This window comes from Frieseomelitta varia, unplaced genomic scaffold, assembly GCF_011392965.1.
Source record: "Frieseomelitta varia isolate USP_RPSP 00005682 unplaced genomic scaffold, Fvar_1.2 scaffold_816, whole genome shotgun sequence".
Classification (NCBI taxonomy): Eukaryota; Metazoa; Arthropoda; class Insecta; order Hymenoptera; family Apidae; genus Frieseomelitta; species Frieseomelitta varia.
Window position 1 is genome coordinate 597,845 of NW_025110608.1, and position 27,293 is coordinate 625,137.

At 36.4% G+C, this 27,293-nt stretch overlaps 1 protein-coding gene across 2 annotated transcripts in view; it reads right to left on the reverse strand.

Moving 5' to 3' along the window:
- LOC122536230 (cell division cycle 20.4, cofactor of APC complex-like) overlaps window positions 1-27,293 on the reverse strand; it is a 318,886-nt gene that overhangs the window by 42,765 nt on the left and 248,828 nt on the right. Inside the window, exons 9-11 of one of the 2 annotated variants that reach the window (XM_043668422.1) lie at window positions 27,224-27,287; window positions 27,034-27,097; window positions 26,845-26,908 (exon numbers count right to left, since the gene is read on the reverse strand). The exons of the other annotated variant lie outside the window; for it this stretch is intronic. The gene's annotated coding sequence lies outside the window, so the exon portion shown is untranslated. The remainder of the gene's footprint in view (window positions 1-26,844; window positions 26,909-27,033; window positions 27,098-27,223; window positions 27,288-27,293) is intronic. 2 annotated transcript variants of the gene reach the window in all.

Below are 27,293 nucleotides of genomic sequence, written 5' to 3' on the forward strand. Positions count from 1 at the left end.
TTTTTTGTTTCTTTAAAATTCCGTCTACACACTTGACGGTCGTCGAACGTTTATGGATCGAACGAACGAACGAATGAATCGCCAACGTGTTTCGAAAGGCTACGATCTTATTAAATCGTAACGTGCCCCTTTGTCGCGGTTCGCTGGAAAATTTTACGAGCGCTTCGAATCGAATGGTTTCATCGATACACCGCTGCCGGTGTAACGAGACATTCCACTTTCGCGGCGTAAAAATGTGCGAACGTGGAAGAAAAGACGTGGTAGAAGATGAAACGGACGAGCCGCGGAAGTGTTTTCAAAATGCCAATATTCCGCGATTCGTATCCTTTTGCGATGCGTTTGGAACAGGTTTCGAAATTCTCTCGTCACTTGCAATTGAATCGTTGCATTGATTTATTTGAGCTTGTTCAAAATCAATTCGAAAGGAACTTTGAAATTTGTATTGCAATGCCAGTCAATCTGAGTGGGCAGAATTGAAGGAACGCGTACTACTTCTGCGTACTCGTTCAAATAGCTGCGAGAATGGATGACACAAAGTACCGAAGATGAAACTAAAATCCATTCAACCATTGCAATTCTATCAGCTGCTATTGTATTGCTAGCAAGACTGTGCAATATTGCGTACCGAGACAGTTTCGAATGTTTTCCAATTTAGATTGCCGCTCATTACAGAAGTTGTAAATCAGTCGTCCACTGAATATTAACACGGAACAACAAATCAAACGGAATGAAGACTTCTTGCTGTCGCTGTTGGTAAAGCATTTATTGTCCAATCTACGGGACCCGTTATGTCGTAAAAGCTTACGGATAATCTCTCGTGGCTCTTGTCTCAGATAAAAGCTCGCTGATCTCTTACAGCATGCAGACAGATGATCGAATGATTTAATCAGGTCTATCTCGTCGTAAAACGTAGTCAAACGTCCCTTACGGATCTTTTAATGTCACGCCTTAATATGAATTCCTTCAGTCACGTTGGTCTAAATACTATCTAATTTTGATAATTTCATCTTTTGTGTTTCCTTCTGTTTCATTATGAAAATTTCTGTCCAAATCCACTTCAAATTTATTTCAACGTGAATTACTTACTACGTGTTTAAACGCATTATTTTATTTTTGTAAATATGTGTACATAGTCACTCGTCAATAACTCGTGCCATTCTTTCGCGTCGAAAATTTCTATGCGTCGAAATTTATAATTACTTTATCGTGAGTTATTCAATACCACGCTGAGTGGAAACTCTGTTAAATACAGTCCGACTTTGATAACACGAAATCTTTGTGTATAAAATTTTGGCCATTTCTCTTCTCTGTAAATGCGACTGTAATATAAATTACTTCATTGAATGTAAATTATCTTACTTCAAAATGCGACGTTTTAGAATTATTTTGGAATTGAACGATAACGTTCAATAATAAAATTGAGTAATACTTTCAAGAAATATTCAAACAAATAGTTCCATTTGTACATGTATTTTTTAGCGTAATATCATCGGTGTATTATTTCATAATTCTAACGAGTCCGTGAAATGAATTTTAAGAAAATTAAATTTCAAAGAATATTTCTTCTACAAGACAATCGGAAGTAATTGTATAATTGCAAAACAAGTGCAATGATGGCGCACAGTCGAGAAGGAGAACTTTCAACCAGGAACCGTTCTCCACGGTGGACGAATCGTAGGAGTCCGATTATACGGTCAGATAATCGGCTAAACGAATAGTGCGATAAATAAGCTTCGTTAAAAATAATCAGGAATCGTTGGCCATAATGTTATCTAAATGATCCCTTCAATTCATTACGAACACTTCCGCGTTTAGCTCGGGTTCCACGTGAAAAGTATTGTTTTTACCAGAGTCGGAGAAATGGAAATCACGATCGAAATTTATCAGTCGATTGCGCTTATTGAATCTCATGCACTTGCAAAGATTCTATTGTAGATAAGGCCTGGTATGTTCAGCATTAACGTAGTTCAAGTTCGTATTCTTTGTATTTGATAACTTTCGATCCCCCGTTGGATGAATAATTGTAAAATTATGAAATGAAAAATTTAATTTACAATTACTCGTTAGTAAATGAACAACATTTGCGAACACACATTATTTTAATTTCTATTATCACGTACTAGAGTAATTTAAAAAGCTCAGAAATACTCAATAAAAAAAGATCTAATATAAAATTTCTCTTCTGGAAGAAAATTTTTCTTCCTTCATGAAGTAACAGCTAGATCCTGGATTTTTAATATAAAAATAAATTTGATGCGAGAAAAGTCACTGTAAGAACTGTCGGAGTAAATATTATGAATAAATAAAAATAAAACCGAAACAATCACGTGTCCACTTCAATTTTACATGTAATAACGTCGCGTAATACCTTTCGAAGAATGAGAAAAGCAAGAACGAGAGAGGAAGTTTCGCGGAATCGACAAGCCGCGAACGTTAATATTATGCGATGTTTCTACGTTTCTTTCGACTTCGTAGAAACGTAGGGCCGCTTCGTAGCCAATCCGCAATAATTTATCACGTTATCATCTCGCGCCCCTCAATTTCATAGCCATCAATCTCTCGTTAAGTCTTCCGGGACAGGTGAAACCCAAGCGTCGCAGAATTATCAAGTACCATTCACCGAGTAATATAACGTATAAGATCAACGTAACTCGAGTCTTTCATGTTACGTAGATGCTGTACAACTCAATAAAAATATCTAAACGATCCGAGCGAGCAATCGAGGATGAGCAATAAATAAAAACTCTATCTCAATTCATAGTTCATTTGCACGTGGAGTGCGGTTGGATTAATATCGTCGAAGGAATTTTATTCATTTCATTTTTTTTTTTTTTTTTTCTGACAAACGAAACGGAGATCCGAGGTCTTTTACTTACGTCAATAAACTCCAAATGTGGCAGAGATTTTATACCCAAGCGAGATGCTTTTACGAGAGTCTTCTCGAGAAGAATCTTGCGCGAGAAAAATGGAATATTTCCAAAGGAGTGTAATTGCTTCTTACCGATTTGATGCCTCTATCGGGAATCTTTTAACAAAATAATGCCAATCGTTAATCGAACACGGCGATACGTTCCCCGATACTCATCGCTATCTCGGTAGCTGACAAAAAAGTAGCGCGGCCACTGCTGCTGTTTCAGTATTCCAGAGAAGATCGTAAACAGAGGCGAGGCTGTAACTGGTAGCGAGGTATATCCAGATTCAAAGGCTGCAATCATTAATGTGCCAGGCCAAGTGTATATGTAGTATCAGCTGTGCTTCTACGATAGCGTGCAACGAGATATTTATATGCATCGGTGAGAGAAGACATTTTCAGATACGGTATCTCGTGTTGATCTGTCTATAAGGTAAAATTATGCAAATAACCGTCGCCAGAATGACTGATCCCCGGTAGGAAATTGCTGCCTCTTTCTTCTTCCCCCTAACTTCCTTCCACCACGTGACACTTTTATATACTCCGATATACTAACGCGCACCGGTTAAATATCCAGAGGCTGCAGTTTCTTCATCTTTGCGAATGGCCGTCCGCGAAATCTCGCAAGTGACTGTCAAAGGAACGTTCGAAGAATGAAACGCGGCAATTTAAAAGAAGGAAAGAAAGAAATAGAAGTATGAATTACACACGGGCTGGGAAGAGAAACGAACGTACAATGCAGAAAAATAATGTTCGATGCAAATTTTATTTATACACGTACGAGATATCAGTTTCGAACTTTCTTCTGCTTCAACTTTGCCTCGAGTCCGAGGAACTTTTCTCGCTGTAATTTATTTCCTGCAATTTAAAGAGAGAGAGAGAGAGAAAAAAAACTCTGAGCAGAGAAAAATTGAACTGAAAAAAATCTAGAGATCCGAATGAAATATTCCAAATCGAATGCAAAAGATCTAATCAAAAGAAATCTGAAGAATTAAATCATAGCTAAATGATACAAAAATTCTAAATATGAGAAGCCTACGTCGAAAAGAGGAGAAATAACAAATATCTGGAATTCGGCGAAGTTTTACCATTTTCGCGATTTTCGAGACAGCTGAAACGACAAGATAGTGTTAATCGTCGTCCGAAGCACTCGCCATGTATCACTGATGACACCTGATTGACGATCCTGACGCGGTACAGGCGCGAATGATACTGGTCATTAATAATCATTCCGAACGAGGATGCGAACGTGCTACCATTTAAACGGCCGTGGATGATGCGCGCCGCGCGCCACGAAACATCAATCAAACGTAAATCGTGCTTCGTAAAAGGCTGACAAATTATTGTCCGATGCGTACACGTTGCCTCCGTACAAACAGCTGCGAGTTCTTCAAACAGTGACGTCTTTGGTTTCCAAAGTGAGTAAAATTTTTACATGCAAATGTCTGTAATGAAATCGCAACGCTTCTGAAATATTTCAATGGCGTTGGCAATTTAGTTTGACATCTGTATAATTGCAATAGAATTTTAAATACGTTATATAGCTTGTCTATTCGGTAATATTATTAGTTGACAAAGTATTGCCTCCTCTATTAAAAAGTTCTTCAAAATGACGTCGTTTTTATATGTAAATTTATTTTAATGTAATTTTAATGTTATTTTATATGTAAATTTCTATAATGAAATCGCAATCACTGTGCAATAAACACATTTGAAATACTCTAATGATATCAGCAATTTAATTTGTAAAATTGTAAAAGAAGTTTAAACGTATTCTGTAACTTGTCTATTCGCTGACATTATTAGTTGACAATTTATTGTGCTTTGAATTTTTACATATTTTCTGAACTTTTTTGTTCATAAAGAATGACAAAATATTAATGAATATTAATATTATTAAAGAACATTAAAAAATTTAAATAAAAAAAATAAATAAAATAAAGTTTAAAGTTAAAAACCGAATAGAACAGAATTTTCAATAGAATCTAAATATACTTAAAGTCTCGAGTGAACATAAACACAGGAATATAAAAAAAAAATAAATAAATACAAAATTTTAATTGGAACGTTTCTAATACCATCGCGATCAGTCATAAATACTTCTAATTACTTTTTGAAAGAATAAAACTTTGAAAAGAATAAACTGCGACATAAATTTTTGTTTCGACAGTATGCATCTTGGATTCTATTTAAGGGGAATATACGTAGTTGAAAAAGTACGCAGATGATTCCTATCTCATTAACCATGAAAAATGAGGTAATAACGCGGACACGCGATTCAATCAATAATTTACCCCTAATTTGTTACTGTTAATCGTGATATTCATTGGAACATGGGACGTGAATTTATCGGTGCAGCCACCGTGTTTGATTTCAATGTAAATCGCGAGGCTCCAGCAGCGAGCACTTCTGTGATCCGACGTTTCTTAATCAACACAATTAAAGTGTAATGTATTTATCGTGGGTTCGCAGAAACGACGATGACACGGTCCCTTGGTCAATTACAGAGGCTGATAAATTGCACGAATTAATTAAATCGTTCTCAAACTGGATCTTATTGGTTGATAACGAAGAATTCTATTTCTTGCTAAGACTACGAGAAATTTAATCGCAGTGGGTGGCGACAAATACAAAAGAGAGTAATTTTAAATCAACGATCTTGGAAATTAAATTATTTTAACATTTAGAATTACTGATTGTAATTGGTAGTGAATTATTAGAATAATTAATCAAGCAAAAATCTGAGAGGTAATTTCTACAGAAAATAATTACTCGAGTGAGTTTGAATGAAACCATTTACCAAGTTGGATATATATAATTTTTTCACCACGTTAATATCTGCTTTAAAAGTATAATTTTACTTTAGTTTCCTTATCAAACTCTAACTAGTTGAGGTGAAAATGTCATCGGAATATTTACTTAATATCTAAAGAGACAATATCCGGAATTTAAAAAATTTGAATTCTGTTTCCCGAACGTAATTTTTGCAAAACTTCAATTCTTGAGTGTTGGATAATTCGAGAAAATCATCAAATTTTTATTATTACTCTTCCAACGTGAGGAATGTCGCGTCTCTATATAATTGACTGGCGATAAAATTTCACCAACAACATCAATCGAATTCGCCAAACCTGCGCAGACATACTCACGCGATTATAAAATTCGGCCGAAAGTTTCGCAATATGACGGCGCGAAACAGGGACGTGATTTCGATCGCATGCGTTCGAGCACTTACGCCGCTATTAATTTATTATACGTATAGTTCGAATATCGTCGCGTTCGTAAACCATTCAGGGCACGCACGGTTCTTTTTTTCCTTTTTCTTCGCCGTGACAAACGGCTCGCCTTTATAATATTTAACATTTAATAATTACAATACCGTCTGGCGCGTTCGTTGCGCAAACATCCTCGTACTTTCTACAATACTTCTCCCCTGTGACGCGACTCCAGCACGGTATAATTGCGCGTAAACGAGCATCATAAACTGTCCTCGCATGACGTTGGTCTGCTTTCACCGTAAAACGATCCTCTCTTTTCTCTCCTTCCTTTTTCTTTCTTTCTTTCATTCTTTTTTTTCGCTCGACAGAGCATTTTAAGCAGCGAGACAGCCAACTCGAGCGGCTGATTCGCCAGCCTCTCGCACCTGTTGCAAATCGCGGTTTATTTAAACCGAGAAGTAATTCTTCGCGTTTCACTTAACGCCCGGACTTAATATCAATATTTTTGAGAATATATATAGATGGCTTCATAAAGTTTCTGTACGTTTAACGAAACATCGTCGATACTTTCTTGATCTTATTACCCTGGCGAGAAAAGGTCGTACAACAAATTTTAACGTCATTAAAATCATGATAAATATAGTTACGAGGTGAATTTTTTTCAATGTGAATAGAGACGCTTGAATTTGTGAAAATTTCGAGAGAGAAAGTGTTCTGCGAAAATAGAAACTTTATGCTTTGAAATGAGCCTAGTTAGATTGTCCTACGATCTTTTTTATAAAAATATCGACAATTTTTCGAGCATTTTTTGTTTGGAAATTTGTTTCGTCGTAATTAAAAAAATAGATAGAATTGATAAAGAATTAATAGAAAATAGAAAATTTATTAAACTTTCTATACTTTGTATATTTTGTATATTATTTCGTGTCCAATTGTAATTCAAAATTTCCGAAAAACCGCAGACTATTAACTATCACAATGGTCGAAATGGCCGATTTATAATTTTTATAGATTAGAAATTTTATAGATGTGAAAACAGTGTATATTAAAGCGTTAAAATTTTCCGCAAAGTATCGAGTATCTAATTTATCGTATTACAAAGCTTTTTCATTTCTTTACTCTAATATCTTCGATAGAAATTTTATGCTTCAGTCACCGATAGATCTAATGTTAGCTTGGTTCTCTGTATTCGCGTTCTATGCAATAGTCTATTTGTGTTCATATTTGATCTGAATTCATATTCCAGACATTCCACATTCTATGATCGATGTATATTGAAACGACTCGGCAAGTTCGCCGACAGACGTGATTTAGTAGGATTTAGTACCTTGAGTTTTTAGTGCCAATTCTAGGAAGAGGAAACGCTTATCATTTGACGTAACGGGGCACGCCTTGGAAGTTAAATTAGTGTCAGTTCGACGGTATAATTAAAACACAAACTCGTTATAACGATCGTTACTTTTATGCATTTCACAAGCGAAGTTTGCTACGTTTGATCGTTTGATAGCAATAAAGGAAATTAATAAATTGATAAGTTTCAGTCATAAAGGAAGCGAATTAATTCTGTAACGTTAGATCATTTGCAATGTTGATTTCATATAGCTTCATATACTTATTACTTCCTGTCAGTTCGATTCATTTACTATTACATGTGATGATTGTCACAGGATGATCGTAACATTCCAATTTATTTTTCCATACACTTTTGTATTTTTTCAATAGGTTTCTCAATCTGAAAATTGTGTAATTTACGACAACAATCATGGGCAATCTATATTTTTGACTTGTATCTTGAATCTCGTATTTTTTTTATTTTAAATAGTTCGAAGTCTCAGTATGGGAGTCTCCTGTATCGTATTTAATAAACTGCTTAATTATAATGTGACGAATGTTGGTCAGGGGAACAATTTGCATAATCTGTATATCGCACGTAATTCGTGATGCACAAAAATATAACTAGATCGTAAATTATAATTAAAGCATCAGCGACTAGAATAGTTTTCTATTTGAACAGGATAATTTTCTTTCGGGCAATCTGAGTAAATAAGGGTTATAATAATTATTGCACGACGATGGGAGACCAAAATACAGATCAAAAATCGCGATTGATGTACCATGATATATAAATTCAAACCGATGATAAATTACAATTGAAACGCCAAGTGTAGCGTAATAATGGTTTCCTGTCGAAAATGGTAATTTACCGACCTCTTGGATAATCATTATTGGATAACAGGTGATGAAGTTGTTGCATAGCAATGAATATGATTTCCATAATTCATGTAGAAATTGATAAAACATGCAGACAGATAATAAATTGTACGTTATACGTTGCATTTTCTACAATAATTATTGAGTGTAAAGAAAGGAAAACCTACTGCTTGTTGAAAGCACGATCGAAGAGTAATTCTTGAAAACAACATATTGGAAAAGGTCTTTACCTAAATGATATGTACAATTTTTTTAAACAAACGTTCGACTTCAAATTTAAATGTTCAATCTATCAATAACATTTAAGATTCTATTTTAAGATAAGAAAATAGAATATTTTTGATCATCTTTGCGTGGCACTGTGCAAATTAAATAGCTGAGAGTAAATAATAACAAGGTTCAACAATTATAAAAAGAAGCGAAAATGCAAGATTCTGCAGAAGAAAGAGTAAAGAGTGTAGCACGAGCAAGGGACAAAGCTTGCTACCTATAATATAAGCAGAAAATAAATCACTGATTTCCCACCAAAAGGAAAACAGATGAACTAATTCACAAATTCAGCAAATTTACTGCTCCAGCAATTTGAAACTTGCACAAGAACAGTCTGCGCGTGCTTCTAATTAAAAGGAAATTAGAACGCCGCGTTGGGAACAATATTCACCCGAACGAAGAATGCAAAAACGTGAAGGATTCGCGGAATGCAACTTCGGGATAAGTTGAAAGACTTTGTTGATTCGGCAGCCAGAAATCGTTTAGAAAACCTGATCTCTGCGACGGTGATTCAATTACGAGGAACATGCCTCGCAAGAAGCCACCGGCTATGCGTGCGCCAAACGCGCCGTGGGGTTGAAAGAGAGCGCAGGACGGAGAAAAATGATGATGAATGATCGCCTCTAGATTGCCCGTCTCGCGTTTTAATGAATCGGCCAATGCATTTAAATGATCTTGGGAAACGACCACTCGATATTTATGCGACCGCTGCCTGAATCTCGTAACCCTGCTGGTAACTACCGGTCCGCGGTGTTCTTTCTTCTCCCCCTGTTACAGATCCCACGCGATATGCCATGAAACAAACATTTTTCGATTGAAAAATGTTCGTCTGCTTGGCGAATTGGACGAGCTCTGGAATAATTCTGAAGAACGATGTCTTCAACGGTGCGATGAGTTTACGTGAAAGCGAATAGGAATCGCGTTTCTGTCTGAATTGAGAATCGTTGTCAGTTTCATTGAATTAGCACTCGACGAGAGGAATTTGAAATATTTCTTACTTTTAACAGGATGGAGCGAAGATACGAAGTTTCTCGATTAAAATACGGAGAGGGTCTTATTATTGGAGAAAAATTTTCGATTAGTAGTAAAATGCTTCTATAGAGATCACGTTTTAATCTGGAAATAAATAAACAGTAACAGTCTACGAGTTTTTAGAACATGACAGAGTAATCTTGCAGTATTTGAAGTAGAAAAATATAAATTATTTTAATGCAGCAGCTAAATGTATCTCATAATTAAGTGAATATTTATAAAATGAACACTTTCCTCTGTCATTAAGTAATAAAAAGCTGTGAGGTTCACCAAATAGAAGCAATTAAAAAAGTCTAATTGAATCAATACAATTATCCCCGATCACATTCCACAGAAACGTCAAATTAAATTAAATTAAAATTAAATTAAATTGAAATAAAATTCAATTATTTAAAAATTAATTTCCCTGCATTTCGTTTAACAACAAATCAGTCAAAAATCTGGCCATCATCTACCACCGTGTGCGCAAAAACCTTGGCACTGAGAAAAAGTTTGGTGCTTGTAGACCAAAGGTTCGCGTCAGTTCGTATCATCTGATGAACTTATACGCTCGCATAAGAATAAAAACTAACGTAAAATCACAGTCTCAATGGCCAGTGTGTATTATGTCGACAATCATTAACCACCAACGGCGGAACCGATTCGAAATCGAATCTACCCGCGCTTCGTAATCGATACGGATCGTCGCGGTCATTTTCGCAGCCTTTACCTTCTTAACGACTTCATTCGCCGTCACATGAAATTGACTGCCTCGTGATCGATTCGTGCAGTAGAACATACTAGTTGCGAATTTGCATCGTACGGATTATGTGACGAGAGTATCAATTCAAGACTCGTAGACATTATGGAGTGAGCTTGTTTCTGGTTTAAATCTTAACATAATAACTTTCTAGTTACTAGCAGATACTTTTACTTCAACACCACGAAGTTCAGACATTAATTATATTTATTTATTTTATATGTTACACTAGTAATATATAAGTGTACGTTTTATAAATACATCGGTATTATGTATTACATTAATTATATTTATTTATATATTTATTTTATTAAGATTCTTACAGATAGAATAATTTTGGATTTCATTTCTTCAATTATCCTTATAAAAATATGAAATTGCGTAAGCATTTGCAACATTCGATTTGATGATAAAAAGAATCAAGTTATCATAGTTTATCGAGGATAAATTCAAAAAAATTACCATTCGTTTTTTTTTTTTTTTTTTTTGATCCAAAAAAGCGACCCGAAAAAAGTCTCGGAAGAGAGAAAAACCGACTTCTCGTTTCTCGTTCAAGTAGCTCAATTTGATTAACTGCGAGCAAAGGCCGCGTGCTTCACAGTGGCGTGTGCAATTTTTCACAGTTAGCGAGTGAGCGTTCAGTGACGTACTCGCGAGCCAGCTTAAACTTTACGAGCCGCTCGCCATTAATGGAACGCAAATCATGACAAATAGCAGGCGGCGCGGCGTTAAAAATCTGGCGTGATAATCACCCGTGCACGCGATTCTCTTAAATGAGTCCTTTCGTATCGTGGTGCACGAGCATAAACAACCGAACGAAAGACTGGAAGGGTTTGGCTGCGCCGATTGTCCGGTCGGGTTTTGTGATTGCAATTAATGCCACGCAGCCGTTCATTAATTGCTGTTATAATGAGTTTACATTTAGCAGTAACATTCGAATTCGAGAGGAAGAGAAAAAGGGAGGACGTTAATTGACCAGCCGCGACGATGCATAAGAAATCTCTGCAACGGTCAAAAACATCGATAATGAATATGTAATCGGCTATTGAAGCTATATGAAGTGTTTCATTAAGAATAAACAGTCCATGCGAATATAACGCGGAAAAATATATAAAACACTTACAGTATTTATGATAAAATACTTCTTTAATATTTATAATAATTAATTTTTTACGTAGGCTTCATTCTATTTAATTATCTTCGTGAAAATAATATGTATTTTCTATACCAAGTTCACTGTTGAAAAGAAACAATCACATTTCTACGCAGAGAAATATTTTATTCGCGATATATTATTTTCCTGAAATGTATAAAATAATATTCTGATATCTCAGGAAAATAGACGAAACAGTTTAGATTTCATTCAGAAGATAAGGGAACTTGCGACTATGTATCCAAGAATACGTAATTACACAAAAACACCCTTTCGAACATTATAAAACTGCTGATTACACATATTTACAAAGTTATGAAGCCAGTCGTTACGATTGAAATATTTATTAATGGCAGCGCACACGATGTAAAACCACAAGAGGGTTGGTTGGTAGATCGCTCTATTTAATACCAAATATTTATTTATGCATGGAATCTCCACTTCTTCAGACTTATATTTCCATAAAATATAAAACCGCTCGCCACTTACTTATTTACTAACGGTGGCAAAACATGCGACGCAAAATTGTATCAATTATCTCTTTGATATTAACGCAAACGAGTTTCGCGAGGCATCGGCTTGCTCCGTCCTCGTCAAAAGGTGCAACAGCCCTTCCAAGCTGCCGCCTGTTTGCAAAGCACGCCCGCAAACATACCGATCCGCGGCAAACAACATCGTAAGCGTGGGCGGAACGAGCCGAACCCGCTCACTTTCCCGCGTGCATCGCGTTGGCCACGCGGTGGCAGAAAAAAAAAGAAAAGAAAAAAAGAACGGGTCGACAGCTTTTTCGCGCGCCGACAAGATCGTTATCGTTATCACGATCTCAATCACGGGCAGCCGATGTTTTTCGCCGTTCGTCCTGCTTCTTGTGTATTTTGCAGCGCCTTGGAGAACTGCCGATCGACCACCTCGAACCCCAATGCTGTCCTTCCGGTAATTTCTGATCGACGCGAGCGGGCCGCGCACCTTGAAACCTCGCGTATGTGCCTCATTATTCGATGCATCTCGAACGAGAGTATGAAGACCTTTTAAGTTTGACATTAATCGTAACGTGAGATTCCATTGACAATGGCCTCTTCCTCTTTTTTTCGGAAGAAACGAGTAGCTTTTTCACATATTTTTTGAAAAACAGAGAGAATATTACAATTTGATATCTTTTGGATATGATTAATTAAAATTAATATTCATTAATATTTATTTATTCACTTTAAGAAGCTATTATTTTCCTTAGAATGAGAGTGTACGCCTTTGTTCAAAAGTCTTTATTTGTTTCAATAGTAATATCCAGAAATATATAAAACGTCCAAGCATTTATTAATTATAATAAACCGGACATCCAATGCTTTTTCGTGTCCCATGTTTAGACACCACCGTACCATTTTTGTATCAAAATTATTTATTATTTATTTATTAAAATCATTTGTCAAATTATTTATTAAATTGAACGTGAACGCTTTCTCAATTGCATGACTATCCTTAAGAGACGACTAAATTAATTTTTGACTGTAATGTGATTATTTTCTACATTCAAAATGAGCTTACGTGTGACAGACTTGTGAATTAGCATTTAGTACATGTCAACAGAGTTATGACTGTGTTAAAAGTGCAAACGTAGTTTTAATTCACAAAAAATATAGAGCTTACAATATTTATTATGGAACACCAAGAACTCGTTGTTCTTTGAATTGAATGCCGAGTTGCTTGCATACAATGGAGAGTGGATGTGATGAGATCTGATCGTAATTGATATCGTTTTTCAAACTTTAATTTCTGTAAGACGATATCGAGTTAAGACTTACGTAACCTACAGTCTAGACGATGCAAATTTCTTTTCTTTTTTTATTTCATGGTCTAGACTGGACTTTAGGAACAATTAAATAAATAACTATTAAATAAATCCTCCCTACGATTTTAATATTAAATCTTATTTGTAAAAATACATAGAAATTCACAAATCAAACGACATTAAACGAGTATAATATGTATAGTATTACAATATAATCATAAACGTTATAAAAGTAATATAGTACGTATTATAATATAATATAATATAATATAATATAATATAATATAATATAATATAATATAATATAATATAATACAATATAATAAACGTATTACAATATAATTATAATATAATACAATAAAATAAAATGTAATATAATATAATATAATATAATATAATATAACATAACATAATATAATATAATATAATATAATAAATTAATTTAATTTAATTAATATTAATTATAATACAATCATAAACATTATAAAAGTAATATAGTCTCTGAGTCGCAACCACGTCCATCAAAGTCGACATTATGGTGTCATTAGCGTAAAGTAGCTTCGTCGTTGAATAAAATTCGAAACTGTCGTGTCAAATCACCGACACCCCTTGGACCAAGAATCCACGCGACTCGATGGTGGCGGAATTCATTTCAGTCACGCATCTCGCTGGCTGTGTTGCCGTTAATCGAACGACCGAGCCACCTCGAGAGGCATCTCGCTATCGCAATTTCGGATCTACACAAAAAAAATTCCTTCCGCGGGTCTAATCGATCGATCGATCGATCGAGCCAAACGATGAAAAACGTCCCTCGACGCGTCTCACTTGCCCCTCGATCGACCGCCGTGCCGCTTCGTTACACTCTTGTTTTGTCCCTCGTCAAACGCACGCAAACCTTATCATCCGTATAATTACGCTTGTCCGTAGGATGATCGGTTGCATTTACGGGCGAGCAATCTCGTTTATCGCTTAAGACGTTTTAATTGATTTTTGCGTGTCTCGCTATTGTTAAAAAACGACGCGTCACGCGTTGTACGAGGAGGACAAGAACATTTCAGAAAGACACTTTGATACTTGATGCATAAAGCTGCTGATTTTTCCAATGTTACGTGTCGTCGAGGATTAATTGTTCGCGACTGTGTCCAGACTGTTGTAGATTGGATCGTGACGTTAATGGGTCTTGGTTATTTTAGATCAGTGTCTATATCGTATCGCAATAAAAGTTAATAATGAGATTAAGCTTAAAGTGCTGTAAAGATTTCAATTGGTTTCTGATGAGTCAAAGATAAACATGTGGAGGAACGAGCATGTAAATTGACATAAGGTATTTCGACGACTCAATTCAAACGCACTTCAACACAAAATACTAGATGTTTAAACGATTTTATTGTAATAATATTAATAAAAAAAAAAGATGAACAGTATTTCGAGTGAGTATTGGAATTCATATCGTACCTCTTGTACGTTCAATTGATGTACGATGAAAATGTTAAAAACTGCGAAATACTAAAACACATCGGATTATTGAAGAAGAAGAAAAAAATGGTACGTCTTGAAATATACCATAGTATCTTCAAAGGATGAAAACTTTTCACTCGATTCAAAATTTGACACGCGACAAAAATTAATTCGGGATGTTATCAAAGAAAAAAAGAAAAAAAAGCTTGAAGAATATTAAAACATATTAAACCATAGTAACAGAACATTTCTTCCACTCTTTCATTCAACGTATCATTTCAACCACGGTAAGAGTAAAAAAAAAAGATATTAAGACACGCAGGTACGATCTAAACAAAAAAATGTTTCATGCACCAAGAAAGGGAACTTGATGTTAATCTCAGACAAATGTCGATTGAAAAGAACGAGGAAAGCTCCCCATTAAACGAGATATAAATGAACTCCGCAGACATACATACACGCATAAAGACCATGCCGCTCTAACGTACCATTATTGCCCCTTCCCCCGATTTTCTCGAACATTTGCAAAATGAGAAAACAATATCGAATTACCAACACATTATCGCATCACCGACGTGTTCATCAGCGTAAATTGTTGACGTCATCGGTAGGCTTTATCCGAACGGGCAGAAATGGCCAGCGATTAACGTTAAACCCGATTACGCCTCCTCTTGGAAAGTCTCCGCTCCTCTGGAGAGAAGGTTCCGCGATAATCGTGCACGTTGCTTTACGAATCGCAAGTATCGCCCCACGGCACACCGGCCTTACGTGGCCGATTACTTTTTCCCTCTCTCTCTCTCTCTCTCTCTCTCTCTCTCTCTCCTTCCTCGTATAATTACGGCAATTTTCACTATTTATAGGCGGGTTCGGCGGGTAAAAGGAAAAGAAAATGGCGCGCCGTATCTGGCAGGGGAGGTAGCCAACCGGTCCCCGGCACCGGAAAATCAGGGCCCTCCGGTGAATCAGCAGCAGCGTCGTTCACAATTACGTTTATCGATGCTTTGTATCGGTGCCATTACCGTGTCCCCGATCGATAGCGGCCGGCACGGCGTGTCGTTCAAGCGCACGTCGATCTTAGAAACAGATTGTACCTGTGGTGTCCTCTTTTTCTTTTTCTTCTTCTTCTTCTTCTTTTTTTTTTTTTTGTTTTTTTTTTTGGTGACAGATCTGGAGAAATTGACCGTCTTGAACTAATGGCGCGTCTAATGTCTTTACAGTGTAAAATGTGACGATTTCGTTAGGATTCGTTAATGTTTTTTCAAAAGAGTTGAAACGAATATATTTTTTAATGGACTGTAAGAAATTTAATGAAACGGTAGTTTCAAACGCGATTGTTTGACGAGAAATGGATTTCTTATGCGAGAAGTGTAATCGTCGTGGTTTGTTAGACGCGTGAAATAGCGTAAAAATTAAACGGATTTAACTTTTATTGTTTATAATATATAGTATTGTATGATAAAATAATTTTCGTATAATAGCTGTCTTATTATCTGTATTATTATTTCCGTACTTCAAAGATCCATATATGTATATACAGAATGCTAACTTTGTTACATAAATTCTAACAATTGCAATGTTTTGACCAAAATTTTGTGAACTATCTTGTGTGAAAGGGAAATTAATTTTAGCTTCTGATTCAATCAAAAGAACGTCTTTTTTATCTTATAAAAATGGACGAAAGAAATATAGGTAAAAATCTTCTGAAAACAATGACAATAAATTACGACCGAGGAACAATCGATACCTAATTACCATCATATTTGCCTCGAAATTTCAATTTACTGCACCTATCAGTTTCGCCATCGATCGCGCACAGTTCCAATTAATTAAATCGTCAATCAATGGCCGACATTCTGCGCAGAACCGTGAACCATCGTGTCAAAAGCTGCTAATTTCAATTTTGCAAAATAACCGCGGAAAGATCTGCGGCAGGGACGTTTCAATGCACGCGTTTGAAATTTACAAGCACGACGAAACGGAACACGGAGCCGAAAGGAATAATTAACAGTTCGCCGTACGGGTAATTTTCATCGGCAGCAACATTGTACTACGTTCTCAAACGCGGTCCACGCTGATTATGCAATTATCCGTGTCTGTGCTATAATATTACGGCAACGCAGAAACGCGAGTTGAATGAACCCCTGTTGAATGAACCTGTTTCGCAAAGTCTACCAGGGTGGTACTCGCTGAACGAACGGTTGTTAAAAAGAACGTTTGTAATCGATGCGGTTGACGTTCTCGGGAGAAGGGACAAGACCCAGAGGGTAAATACTTAAAAGCGACGCGTCTTTAAATTGCCAGATAGATGAAAACCCGCGATCAACTCTTCATCCAATCCAAGAGATATGATTTGCGCGAAAAAAAATATCAACGTGCCTGCCATTCGATTCGTGTGTGATGGCATCCATTTAATCGATGAGCTGGGAATCTTAATCTGGTAAACTGGAATTATATTAATTCTATATGATAATTATATGAATTTAAGTTTATGAGTTTCATATAACAATTTCTATTATTTATGAGTTTGGTATGTATAACTTATTAGAAGATTGTTATTAGTTTATAAAAATTGGTGGTGTTGCTTGAACCTAACTATAACAGTTTAATTTATAAATTTCGTAATTAACGTCATAATACGAATTAAAACCAGCTATTTCGAGGAAGATCACATTTCGGTTGAAACGCAGATGAAACGTAGGATTCATAATTTCGAAAGTTCACTTCAGAATTTTGTCCGAGTTCCAGTGAATATTCAAATCTGACAAAAACAAAGTGATGCACGCGCGTAAATTAATTTTATAGAAAATGATCGAGTAATTAATAAAATACGCCGCACGCAGTATAATAATATTCTACTGAAACTCCATACTTGGACAGACTCGGGCAAACTTATATTCAATCTCCTCTCGTTGAACAAGCAACAAGCGGACAATTAAATATCGACGAAATCTACTTTCACCGCCACTCCGTACTGACACCGTTATTAACAACGTACACCCCTTTTCCATTTACCCGGCAAATGCCGTGTTTACCGAGCAGCGCGTATAGTTCGCTGCGCGATTAACAAAACAAGAACCACAATAATCATCCAAACAATTTCAATCATTCTACATCGGGGCAATTAAAACCAGTTCTCCTACTATTTGCCCGGTCGGTCGGTAAAAAGGCCGCGATCGTTTCAATTCGCGTTCGAACATACACGGGCACGCGATCCAATATTTATCAAGAGGCCGAACGAAAGTGGCGGCCACTGTTATACGTCTGAATAGAAAATCGCGCAAGGTGGCTGGAAAACGAGGCGAGCCAAACTGGCTGGAATGTGAATACCATCTGTTCGCTGGCCCGTCCATCTGAGCTTCTTTATCGAGCGAGCATTATGCGCCATCCTGGTGCAACTAATCTTCCTGACAACGGACGAACTACCAGATTAGAATTCGCGCCGGGCCCCGCTTGGAACGCGAATTCCAAACGAAAATCGCGTTATCCTTTCGACGATCGGCCAATTCCACGGTGCCGGCGGATCGTTGGTTACTCGAAGCAGCCAGTGGAATCCTAATTGGCTGCTAATCAATTGGCAGAAACGCTCGTTCCGCGGGCTTTGGATGATTTTGAAAATTATTTCAATTATTCGGCGAAGAATATACTTTATTTCGTTTCATTTTGACAAAGGCTGACGAGGTGCACGTGTCGTCGATTATTATTATCTTTTTTAAAACAGTTCTTCTTTGTAATGTGTTGAGAAGTTTTTATTTGTATTTTGATAAAATAAAAATTATCAATATAATTTTAACAATTATGTTTAATTTAATAGTTATATGATAATTATAATTCGAAAGGATAATAATTGTAATGGTTGTAATTAATAAAATTATATCAATATAATGTTAATGTACAACTTCATAAAAAAAAACACACCTTAAATATGGATAAGTCATTTTATTTTTCATATTTTTAAACAATTACGTAAAGAAATTTGCACAATTACAGTCACAATTTTTGACTGATTTTTCCTGATTCACCTACGTCTCATTTTTCATGTTATTACCAATCACAAAAATGTGACTGAGAATGAAACAGGTTTATTGGTAATTGAATCAAATTCATTTCGAAGAACCGACAAGAATTCCAGACGAGAACGGTTTGATCCTGCCCGGAAAAGAAATTCCGGTTTGCGAAAATGGACTCGAAATCTGCCAGGCTTATTTGAAATTCATGCGCCGTGCGAAAGGAATTCTCGGGTCTTTATTCTTTAAGCGCGTATCGCTGTTCTGTTAATGAATAATATTTAATATATTCAGAGTGAAAATAGTCACGACCACATTCCTCTGTGATCGATATGATAATGGCGTTTATGCTCTACTGAATCCCGGATTACGCGGATGACCTCTTTCGATTGTAAAAGCTAGAAAATCTATGACGGAGGGATTGCGATGTAATCGTTAAATCACGGCTCTCGCCATTACGGCGTGTACAAACATTTAAAAAAATGAAAGAAATTTTACTTTCGAGATACAATACGATAGAAATAATTTTAATAATTCCAGGCCTTTGGAACTTATCTAAAATTCCCATTAATAATAGTAACATAATTTTCATTCGAATTATTGTCTGACAAAATTTTCCACGCCATAAAAGTATTGAAAAACTTTCCATTGAAAATTTATCCCGTTAATAATAACTTCTTGGAAATTAAATATGAATTTCCACGAAAAAACCTTTATTCCACTCCATTTGTTGTTCAATTTGATTGATGAAAAACGTAACATTCCCAAGATACTAATTGCACTATTCGTGAGCTAAAAAAGTTAATACAACTTTAATAGGTCTGAATATAATTATATATATTCCTAATACCATAGTATCCCCGACATATTCTATATATTTTTCTTCGTCGATAGAAATTTCTGTCAACGAACGATAATATATTAGATTTAATATGCGCAGGATTTTAATACGCAGAACGAACATCTAGAGCAAACATCAGCTCGCATCGCGTTTCTAGACCTTATTAGATCCCGTGATATATATATATACCTATCGCCAGTACACCATACAATTATTCCATTGCTTCATAAACATGAATCGATCAAACACGTCTCGTGAACTTTGATCGATCACTATAAGACGTTAGAGATCACGATAGTTCTCCTCGTTTAAAATAACCTTTGCCTTTTTCTCCCCCGTTGTCATTTCGCAGAAGATAAAAGCAACGTGTCTGAATACAGGGCAACATCGTGCAAATTGCTATCGATGTTACTATCGATCACTTCGATACGTATAGTTACGAACTAGCCCCCTCGTCAAAACTACCGCAACAAGACTCGATGCGAGATGAAAATTCAAAGGCGAAAATAAATGGCGCTGTTGCCAGTTGAACTATATTCGTAGATAAATAGAAGTCTATCGCTGCCAAAGATTAAATCATTGGCGAACATTGACAGACAGGTCCGCCTGATAATGACCTGAGATAACACAATAGTTTCGATATAGAGAGCTAACGAAATTATCCTTTCACAGAGCACAATGTAGCACAAAGCAATGTGGCATACCTGTTCATACTCTGTAATATAGTAATTTTATATGTAAGTTTATCTTAAATATCATCGAGCACGATGTACAAGATAAAAATTTTACAGTTACAGTCAGAGTTGAAGTCGTGTATTCTTTTCTTTTTTCTTTTTTTTTTTTTTTTCTTCGTGCGTTCGATATCGGAAATTCGAGAAACTTTTAGAGACAATCGTTTACTAAATCGTTCTTTTTATGGAGTATAAACATGTACTTATCTGTTCTATCGCGAACTTCGCTTCTAGTCTAATTCTTGTCATGAATTTAACTTCAAATAACACGTACCGTACGGATCTGTTTTTTATAGCTTGCGTTTAAAAGCAGAAAATATAGGCCGATTTATAGTTGAGAGTTTCACTGTTTATCTAATTTCATCGCGAATTTTATTTTCCATCGTGAAATTAAATTCGGAAACGTGATTTCAGATAGCATTCAAGTACAGGCTTACATTAGCGAAGCTTAGGATTAAAATGAGCAAATGTGGCATGATTTACAGTCAAGAGTGTATCGATCTGTTTCATCGTGAATTCTATTCAACAGGTGTGAACTTTTGAAACGGAAGTACTTGCGAAAAACCAAACTATGGCAATACATAAATACATACAGACAAATACGAAATATGAACGTCACTCCAGAGTAACTAGGAACGAATTTTCTAATTTTGAAAGTTACAATCTAATTATCAAGTCAGTCCTCTGCTCTACATCTGTTTTTCATATGTTTCAAACACATCTTTTTGTAATTGTTCATTACTTCATTTTGCTTTGTTCATTAGTGGATGGCAAAGAACCAGACATGGCTGACATACCGAAACTTCACAGTAATCCAAATCAGAATCTGATGGTTCACTATCAATAATTTCATCAGACTGTGAAGATCTATTCCAATTTGATCTTTCAAATGATCACTTGTTTCAATACGCAACAACCTAGTTTGGTAATATTTACAGAAGAAGAATACATGACACGCACACATACACACACGTTCTAATACGAAAGAATTACTTGCCAAATATATAATAAAGATTAAAGTGAAAAACACAAGAATCAGCAGATAACACCGTACGAGTATTACAAAAATTCCGATGTAGCATAGAAATCTTAGATGACACTGAAATATTGAATTCTACAAACGTGTAGGAAAACAATAGATAAACAAACATCAGAAATAGAAAAGATTAGATCATACAGCATCAGAAAAAATACGTGCACCTATCAAACGATCGTCTTTTCCAGTTCCACAAATTACGGCTCATTTATACTGGACAATTTTAACATCGACCATAAGTCATTCAAACGCATTATCAATCAATCTGAAAATGACATTAGAATTCTTGATTGATCGACTTAGTTATGTGAATTGTAGTTATGTAAATTTGTACCTAATACAAAGTCAACTTCAACAAAAATATCTCGATGTGCGTCAAACGTCAACATAATCCAATCGCAACGAAGTTCAAGCAATTTCCTACCGTCTATTCGTGCTAACAATTTCAAGTAATCCTTAATTAACTTTAAATAATATCTGTGTTGAGTCGATTAAATTATTCGATTCTTCGCGATAGGTTTTAGCTTGGTAAAATTCGATGAGATTAAAATTTTCGAAAACGAAATTTCCATCGACTCGACGACGTCCAACGATCAGCCAGTTAAGTGTTGAAGATCCAATACTTTTTATTCAGTCGGAAGATTACAGAGGCTGGCTAACATCGGAGCATGTAACGACGCGGCGTTTTTAATTTGGTATTAGGCTTTTATTTTACACGACAAAGATATTCGGTTTTTAAGGCTTGCAATCACTTTCCTCTTTGATCTCTAAGTTACATTGTTTTTCTCGATCTTCTTCTTAACACTGGAACTACCAAAACGGTCAAAATGACCAATTATAATTTTTTAGAGTAATTTCGTGGATTCACAATGTTACATTTTTCAGAAATTCGAGTGGTTTTTGTAAAATATATGAATAAAAGCTCGTATTATAAATCTTTTCCTACTCCTTCTATTCTAATTCTTTTGACTCAATTTTTGTACATTGGTCTGCCGATAGTTCCAGTGTTAATGCGGTCCATATACATATATACATACGAGGCAAGTAGTTCAATACTGGGACAATAGAATATCGCGCATCCATCCACGTGTGTACATATTATATGATTTACATTGATATTCCCAACATTATCAATTATCACGGAATGTGGTCGGCAAACATTTTCACCAAGCCCCAATCTCTATCAAGCATCATGCAACGAATCAACTCTCGAGAAATCGAGCATTCGATCGAACATTGAAACGTGTTACTGTCATCGAAAACTTCAACGAGCCGATCTAACGATACGTTGAAGGAAAAAACTGAATTCAATAGGACTGAAGGCACAACAAGAGGCGAAAAGAAAGGAAAATTCTCTACGAACCGCTGTAACGTAGCCACTTGGTTGGATCGATTTCTCTGCAACTTGTTGCTGCATCGTTCATCGGAACGTCGCGCGTTGCATCGAACTGATCCACTTCAATTAATCTCGATGGTTCTAACAGAAGCAAACGCAGGCGCAACGTAGAGCGCCAGGCTCCAGACCGTTCAAATCATGTCGGTTATTATTTATGCGTCCTTCAACGTGATTTACGACCGGTTGCATTTTCCATGGTTAGCGTCCCGACGTGAATTCATCGTCCTTAAGTTGATAATCTACCCGGCTCGCTTTTGTTATTATAACCGTGATAAATGGCGCGCGTTGATGATGCAACAACGAACATTTGCGAAAACTGCGAAGTTCTAGAAAAATTTGACGAAATGTGTACTCACCGAAGTTAGATGGATTAAGATTAAACAGTGACTTATAGTAGTATAGTTCTTGTAAATATTTCCTTGTATGCGAAAGAAATGTTGAAACAACGAGAAAAGTATGAAACAAATTCACGAATGATTTCATATCATTATTGAAAACAGAATTTAGTGGTGTGAATTGATAAATGATGCACAGATATAGACGAAACGATATATTGAGGAGTTGAACTGATCTCATTATCTATAATTTTTGATGACAGAAGTGGATACAGTCTTTTCTATTTGTTTGAAATACGATTCCACGTATTCGCCAATTTGCAAATTTAATTTATTCAACGCGAAGTAAAGTAACTTCTTGTTATGATATATCTGCGTGTAATTGAAGCGATTCGGTAATTCCGAAAACCTTTGTCCGAGACTATCGGTCTTGAATAATCCTACAGGTTGCAACCACACTAAATCACTTTACAGTACCTGCTTCAACTTGTCTCAAAAATTAGCCACGTGTAGAGTTTATTCAATTTTATTTTCTCGGGGGATTAAACTTGCCGAGCAATTTCTTGCAGAATTTACGTTCGATACGCTGGAACCATACGTTAAAAAGTTAAAGTTCATTAATACAGATTAAAATTAAAGTTATTCTGTGATTTTTCATATAATTGGGACTCGTTTTATATGGGACAACGAACTCCTCTAATTTCACAATACTACGATGAAAATTTATATAAAATTCTCGATAAAATAGAATATATAATGATTTTCGTTAACTTCATCCTAATAAAAGATGTTTCAACAAGGCACGTAACGTAACGTTACGTTGAAACATATCTTCGTGGTAAAATTTTGATAAAATTCAGACACAGTGTGAGTAACATTCTGTCGAAAAAGTTTTTCTCTCCTCCTCTTCCCTCCTCGAAAACAAAAACAAAAAAAATGTTCGACCTACATATCGTACACGTGAAGTTTCAGCCTAGCAAACGGTGCAATTAAAAAAGAAATTAATTAGACGATAAGAACCGAGGTTGGAGCGAGGTTGGTCACGAATTCGATGGTAACGGTACACACGACGGCGTAGGTGGACGTCCTTGATCTTGGCGATAGTAATCAGGACCTCGGCCACCGGCTGTTGTCTCGTTGTTCGCCGGTATAACCCTAGCTGCGGCGGTCTGATTGGGCCGAGACAGAACTGGATTACAGGACCGGTCCCCTGGAGTCACGTGTCGATGACTTCAGCAGGAATCGATGACCGAAGAAGTCACTAGCCTGCCATCGATTACTGATTAGGGGAGAACCGCGTGTTGCCCGGGCGTTTTTCACGCCTCTTCATCAACTCGTCTTCCACGTCTGTTGATTTCGTTCGGAATTTTGCTTGTAACTCATGTAACTCACAAAATGTACAATCTCGGTTACACGAATTTACGACCGTAACGAACGTTTCTCGCTCCTCTACTTCGAGCATTATTTTCGTTAATAAAATCGAGAACAAAGTCGTCTGGTAAGAATTGTTGCGTTCCAGTTAGTACAGAATTTCATTTAAGAATAGAAAAGTTTTTCTCCCTATTTTCTTAAATGAAATAGCTCAGAATATAACTAATTTTATTACTTTGAAGTTAACTTTTTAAAAGATCTGTGAAAAAAGAATTAAAAAGAATATATAATAAAACAAATTACGAATTTATTTCGAGAGAGAAAGTGACTTTTGACCCACCCCGGAGAAAATATATTAAAGAAAATATAACGTGATTACTTGAATCGATGATAAATAAATGAATTTTTAGTTAGGTTTATAATATGCTCAATAAAAAACGTAACTACGTTTCCACTTTTACTTTGATTTAAGTAAATTACTCGGATCAGGCTTGATATGATAAACTTTAGAATTTAAATTGAAACTCTTAAGATATTCACCAGAGGTTCTCGGGAGTTTAACTTAAGGATAAGCAAATAACTTACTGTAATATATTAAATAATGAGTCACCTGCAGCGAGTTCAATCAGAAAACGACGCTGCACAATGACCATAATCTTGGCTGGCTAGAGCTAAGAATGATCGTCGTCGCTATTAATTCATGCGTGGAGCCGATTGTTGCACGATTACAATAATATATCTGATCGTATTCCACGTATCTGATCATGCAAAATATCGTCGCTGATTAACATTCGTCGACGTATCGAGCTTATTTCCTCGCCTTTACGCGCGGTGTCTCGTGTCGAAGTCGGGCCCAAGGCGTTTTCTCATTACCGGCTAGAAAGATATCGCTCGTATGCGCCTCCACGATTGCGGTGAAACTTTATTTCAGCCCGGAGCAACGCGCGAAGGATCGCGATAAATCCTTGGATTAATCGCGGCCAGCGGAACATCCGCCTCGCGTCGTGACGTCGTCTTCGTTTCTTTTCCCGCTTCATTTCGTCGTATCTCAGATATTCTTCAGAGTCACATCACGTCGAGCGCGAAATTTAAATGACGCTGCATCGAGTTCGATTTCATAGATTACACCTCAAGCACTTGGTAGTATACTTGGTAGTATACTTGGTTCCGATACGAAGAGATTACCGAAGAGAAGGATAGTTAGAGAAATTGTCTTTGCGTTTGATTTTGAAGCTGAACAATTGCATGTTTACGACTCTCGAAACATAATATTTCTTATTAGTCAGTTTCGTCAATTTTTCGGAAGACATTTTCGAACCTGAACAAGTTCTGGTTCTGGTTTTCAATTATGACAAGTGAAAGAAATTTTTCATTTTCACTGTAAAAACGCACCAGAACCGTTAACCGATCGTATCGGAAATATCCAGCCAGTGCCTGTCGAAGGACATTTTAAAAATGGCACTTGCGTCGTGCTGTAAATCGATTGCTTAAATTTCCCTAAATAGCACTTCCAATACCAACCTCATAACGTTCAACAAATTGCACGGTGCTCTCTTGCAATGCTCAACAATGAAACGTAAAATTTCCCAGTTGAACGCGTTTCCCTTTCGCGGCGCGTTCGCCGTCGGTAATAACACGGTTTTCTATAAAATCCGTTCCCCTGGGAGCATAAACGGGGGTACGAAAGCAGGTACTCATTACAGGTCGTTCGATGGGTATTTTTGCCGGCGCGTAGGCGTCGCGTAGCCCGAAGGACGCGACAGTGCACCGCGATGGTACGAGCGGAGAACGCGAAACCACGATGCAACCCAGTGTGCGTACAGGCCCCCACTATGGGACGATCCGTTACTCAAGGCGTCTCAATAGACCTCGACAGGGGTGAAAGGAAGAAATGGCGAAAAAGCAGCTAGATCCGATCAATGATTTACACGCGCCAGTTTCAACGTCTTCTCTGTACGTACCGAGCTGATTCAGAGCGATCGAGTCGTCGCTTGAGTACAGACTGCTGACAATACTTTTACCCGATGTTGCGCGAAAGATAGCAAGTTTTCGTGTTGGAATTTCTTTCTGTGTGAAGAAGCACAGTTTTCTCGAATTTTGGGCGATCGTGAGTCAATCTCAGCTTTACGAATAAATTATCGAACGTGTTATAAAAATTGTAAATTGTAAAATTGTGCAGCTGAGACAAACCTCGTAGAACTAGTGATAACCGGCCACTTAGGATTCAGATTCTGCAACGAGGAATTAAAAATTCCACCATTTACTCTAGCTAGGTTAAATAAATAGTTTCCATGAGTTTCGGGCTAATTTCTGAATAAATTACTGGACGTGCTATAAAAATTATAAACTCACCATGCGTCATTCTAGTTGCAATACTATTCGTAGGACTGGTACTTAGCCACCTAGGATTCAGATTCTGTAACGAGGAATTAAAAATTCCATCATTTACTCTAGCTAGGTTTAAATAACATTGTAGTTTCGACGAGTTTCGGGCTAATTTCTGAATAAATTACTGTACGTGCTATAAAAATATAAACTCACCATGCGTCATTCTAGTTGCAAGACTATTCGTAGGACTGGTACTTGGTCGCTTAGGATTCAGATTCTGCAACGAGGAATTAAAAATTCCATCATTTACTCTAGCTAGGTTTAAATAACATTGTAGTTGCCACGAGTTTCGGGCTAATTTCTGAATAAATTACTGTACGTGCTATAAAAATTATAAACTCACCATGCGTCATTCTAGTTGCAAGACTATTCGTAGGACTGGTACTTGGTCGCTTAGGATTCAGATTCTGCAA